The following is a 5,473-nucleotide window of genomic DNA, read 5'->3' on the forward strand; positions in this document are numbered from 1 at the left end:
ACTAACCTTAGAAGCCTTTCACTCCCTCTTCCATCCCTTTACAGATAAGGGGACTAAGGCCCAGAGAAGACGGAAATGAGTTGTCTATGTTGTGTTTCTGATGCACAGTGTGATGATTGGATACAGCTATACCTTGCATATATTATATATATTAGTAGTATCATTAAAAGCAGATCTGCTCTTGTGAGTATGACCTAATACTAGGAAAATCTTAATAAACTGGTCTTAATAAAGAGCTAATGCTTCAAAATTATATAGGATCCATCAATATGTTGCAATATTCCCAAAATTTTACATACAGTTGGAAATTTTCTTTCATCTGCAGTTTTTGGTTAGGGCATAGGTAGGGAGGAGAGAATTGTCCAGAGTGAAGCCACTGTAATGTAAATGGTCATCTCTTATTATTTCTTCTTCATGCATATTGTGATTGAAAAAAAGAAGAAAGAAGAACGAAGGATGAAAGGAATGAAGGAAGGAAAAGAAAGCAAGCCCCCCAAAAGAATAAAATCCAAACAACTTTAATTATAAATATAATTTAAAAATAGAATCACTAATCTAACTGGCCTTAACTACAGTAATAAGAAAGTTTTGTTTGAAAAATCTGGGTCTTGACTAGTTCTTTTCAAAATTTACTTTCATATAGGAGCACCTGGGTGGCTCAGTCGGTTAAGTGTCCAACTCTTCTTGGTTTCAGCTCAGGTCACGTTCTCATGGGTTGTGGGATCCATGCTCAGTGGGGAATCTGTATGAAAGATTCTCTCCCTCTGCCCCTCCTCCTGCTCACTCTCTGTCTCTGAAAATAAATAAATAAATCTTTTTAAAAAATTACTTTCATATAATTTACCTTGAAATTAGGTCTCTGGAGGAATTAAAGGTCAATATGCTGAGGAAGGTAATGAAGTAAAGGTAGAAAGAATATAGTTTGGGTGAATATAGGTGAAGCCAATGCAAATTTTTCTAGCTAATAAAATTTTTTAAAACTCAGAAACATTTACCTATGAACTATGAAATGGGTTTCTTTATTTTTAAACCATCCATGATGACTACTAGCTTTCCATCACTACAGAAGTATTCAGAGTAATCACAATTAAATAATTACAGTCATTTAACCATAAACCTAACATGTTTGGTTAACCTGTTCTTCCTTTGTAGAAAGCTGTGTAGAATGCATACCTGTGTTAGCAACAGTCTACCACCATTCATTCCAGTAAACTCTAATTTTGTGATAACAGCAATAACACAAAGCAGGATTTATTCTGTTTATGGATTGTGAGTAAACAAAATTTGTGAAGAAGCGAATTGTTTACCCATGTGAGGTGGATGAGCTTTTCCAGAAAAGCAGGATTTAGTGCCCTCAAGGAGACCTTTTATTAAATGGAGCTAGAAATGTGTGTTATTTCATTGGTCTGAAGAGAGCAAAGGCATCATCATTAAACAGTTACTTTAGGGCACTAGGATTTTCATTATCGGGTATTACTTAAACTTTGTACATACAACCAGTTCTCAGAAGCAGTAATGGCAACATGATGATATTTATTAGACCATTCTGCACTGTAATCCCATAATAACACTTAGAGGAGAGCAAAACCCTATTCTAGAAGTCAGGACATCTTAGTTTGCATGATATTCCATGGACAAGATACTTAAACTCATTTCATCCATCTATACAGAGGGAAGATGAGCTTTAAAATCCCTTCCAATTCTAAAATAAAATTATTGATTCATTTTCTTTTTTTTCTGTGTTGTCTTCCAAGTTATATTAGAAACATTTTCCTTTCAATAATGCCTCTTTTCCACCCTCCCCAAATATACACTTAATTCCCAAGAATTAAAACAAGATTTAAGTACACTATTCTCTTTCAAAACACATGGGGAAACCAAGACAATGCAAAAGCTGTTTTATGATTGTGGCAGAATCACTAAATGAATCATTTCCATGCCTAAATAACAGGAGGTTAGGCCAGACATTCATTCCCACCTCCTCTTTTTCCATCCCCAAAATAGATGATTACTTGCTTATTTTGTCAAGTAGGTATTAAAAAGTTTCTTGGACATTGGAAAAAACAACAACAAAAACAATGAAACAGTGATCCAGAGCAAAATTCGATTATATCTTTTACATTTTAAATTTTTTTTCTCATTAAGCTTTTGTTTTAATGGGTCTCAAAATTATGTGACAGATTTTTGGTAAAGTTGTTTCAATTAAAAAGTATTGATTTTAGGGGCGCCTGGGTGGCTCAGTCATTAAGTGTCTGCCTTCGGCTCAGGTCATGATCCCAGGGTCCCGGGATCGAGCCCATCGGGCTCCTTGCCCCACGGGAAGCCTGCTTCTCCCTCTCCAACTCCCCCTGCTTGTGTTCCCTCTCTTGCTGTGTCTCTCTCTGTCAAATAAATAAATAAAATCTTTAAAAAAAAAAAAGTATTGATTTTAAAAATTAGTAACTTAATGGGACACCTGGGTGGTTCAGTCGGTTAAGCGTCTGCCTTTGGCTCAGGTCATGATCCCAGGGTCCTGGGATGGAGTCCCGCATCGGGCTCCTTGCTCAGCAGGAAGACTGCTTCTCCCTCTGCCTGCCATTCCTTGTGTACACACTCTCTCTGACAAATAAATAATTTTTTTAAAAAAATTAATAGCTTAAAACTGCCACACACACACACACACAACAAATGGTCCACAAACGTTCTCTTTTCCTTCTAAAGGTTTTACAATGTATTGTTATTATTAACCAGTCTTTTACTATTAAACCTAAATGGCAAATTGATACAAACAGCTTTGAGACCATTCTTCCACCACTGATTAAGACTGGGTGGCAGGTCTCAGAGCCTCTGAGCTTTCTGGGCAGACCTGGTGATCTTGCCAGCTCCAACTGCCTTCTTGTCCACCACTTTGATGACACCCACAGAAACAGTCTGTCTCCTGTCACAAACAGCAAAATGGCCCTGAGGAGGATAGTCAGAGAAGCTCTAAACACACATAGGCTTGCCAGGAACCATATCAGTGAGGGCAGCATCACCAGATTTCAGGAACGTGGGGCCACCTTCCAGCTTTTTTCCAGAACTGTGGTCAATCTTCTCCTTCAACTCAGCAAACGTGCAACAATGTGAGCTGTGTGACAATCCAGCACAGGTGCATATCCAGCACTGATTTGGCTGGACGGTTCAGGATAAGCACCTGAGCTGTGAAGCCCGGGGCTTCTGTTGGCGGGTCATTTTCACTGTCACCAGCCACAGTACCATGACGAACATCTTTGACAGATATGTTCTTGACATTGAAGCCCACACTGTCCCCAGGAATAGCCTCACTCAAAGCTTCATGGTGCGTTTCAGCAGATTTTACTTTAGTTATAACATTGACTGGAGCAAAAGTGACCACCATGCCTGGTTTAAGAACACCAATCTCTGGGATGCCTGGTTGGCACAGTCCGTTGAGCATCTGGCTCTTGGTTTCAGCTCAGGTTGTGATGTTAGGGGCGTGAGATCAAGCCCCACATGGGGCTCCATGCTCAACATGGAGTCTGCTTAGAATTCTCTCTCCCTCTCCTTCTGCCCCTCCTCCCTAAAATAAATCGATAAATCTTAAAAACAAACAGACCAAAAAAAACAAAAAACAAAAAAAAAACAGTCTGCACTCAGCCCACAGGAACAGTACCAATATGACGAATTTTGTAGATGTCCTGGAGGCACAGACGCAAGGGCTTGTCAGTCAGACGAGTTGGTGGCAGGATGCAATCTGGGGTTTCAAGCAGCATCGTTCTCCAGGAATTACCATTTTTATAGGTGACTTTCCACCCTTGAACCAAGGCATGTTAGCACTTGGCTCCAGCATGTATGTTGTCACCGTTCCAACCAGGAACTGGCACAAATGCCACTGTCTCAGGATTGTAGCTAATTTCCTTAATGTAGGTGTTGACTTCCTTACTCAGTTCCTCATATGTCTTCTGGCTGTAGGGTGGCTCAGTGGAATCCATTTTGTGAACACCGATGATTAGTTGTTTCACACCCAGTGTGTAAGCCAGAAGGACTTGCTCGTAGGACTGCCCATTCTTGAAGATACCTGCTTCAAATTCACCAACACTAGCAGTGACAATCAGGGCACCATAGTCAGCCTGAGATGTGCCAGTAATCATGTTTCTGATGGAGTCTCTGTGTCCTAGGGCGTCAACGATGGGGGCATCAGCGATGGTCGCATAGTACTTGCTGGTCTTGAATTTCCACAGGGAGATATCAATGGTGATATCATGTCCACATTCAGCTTTAAGTTTATCCAAAACCCAGACATACTTGAAGGGGCCCTTTCCCATCTCAGCAACCTCCTTCTCAAGTTTTCCAATTGTTCTTTTGTCACTCCCACCACGTTTGTAGATCAGATGAGCAGGAGTGGTAAACTTGCCCTAATCTACGCATCCATGACAGCAATGTTGATATGAATCGTCTCCTTTCCCATTTTGGTTTAGGTTTAGTGGTGGCTTTTATGACACCAGTGTTCTGGTGGCGAACCTGTTGTAAAAAAAAATAGATTATATCTTTTTAAAAACTTGTAAATCTATTTGGGGAGCTTGGTATTCTGAGAAGAAATGAATGAAAAGGAAGACCCTGGATCTAAAACTCAAGTCAGGTTGACTTCAGATAGAATCCAATGTGACAAATGTTAAGTTATTGTTGGGACAGTGAAGGAGCATACCGTGAGGAAACTAGCCACACAAACATGGCTCATCATTTTTGTGCCCCTGGTGTAATTCAGGGCTCAATATTCAGCTCCTTAGAAGTCCCATATTCTGCATCCCTAAATATGAGCTATATGCATATTTTTATGTTATACAGACACAGTGAAAATACCAACTCACTGATTTCATTTTGTTTAGATAAAATTTTCAACAAGACAAAGAATCATAATGCTCTACTCTTTGGACATGCACACAAATACCCCAAGATGGGTAGATTATTATGTCTTTGAATGTGTGGATTCTGCTTTACTCCCTTGTTTCCCAGCACTTACCACTATGCACATAGCACGTGATTAACAAACATGGACTGCATACATAAAAATAAAGTACTTGATATAAAGTTTCTTTAAGGTAGAGTAAGAATTGAACATTAACAAAACAATAAAATACTTCTAATTTACTCAGTATTCAGTGGTGCCAAGCACTTTACCTTTAATCCTTAAAATTCCTCTTTCAGACATTATCATTCACATTTCACTGACAGGACATTTCTAAGAAGTAAATGGTCTACCATGATATAGCTAGTAACCCGTGGCCTGGCTCTCAACCGCAGCCTGCCTTGCTGCACAGCCCCATGCTCTCTCTCTTACAGCACACTTTCTCTCCTTACAGCTCTAACCACATGCCATCCAACTTACATATGACTATGAATACTATTATGAAAAAACATGGAGAAAAATGTGTTTCTGCTTCACAGCTGGCTAATATCTTCCAACCAGATCTCCAACTAGTAATCACTTTGTCTTGTG

General features: G+C 39.6%; 1 pseudogene; it reads right to left on the bottom strand.

Moving 5' to 3' along the window:
* Window positions 1–2,964: 2,964 nt before the first annotated feature.
* On the bottom strand, window positions 2,965–4,444 carry LOC123836892 (elongation factor 1-alpha 1-like; annotated as a pseudogene).
* Between the last annotated feature and the right edge of the window lie 1,029 nt (window positions 4,445–5,473).

Source organism: Mirounga angustirostris, unplaced genomic scaffold (genome assembly GCF_029215605.1).
Source record: "Mirounga angustirostris isolate CCGP_5_RB_7025 unplaced genomic scaffold, mMirAng1.0.hap1 SCAF_8, whole genome shotgun sequence".
In the NCBI taxonomy this organism is placed as follows: domain Eukaryota; kingdom Metazoa; phylum Chordata; class Mammalia; order Carnivora; family Phocidae; genus Mirounga; species Mirounga angustirostris.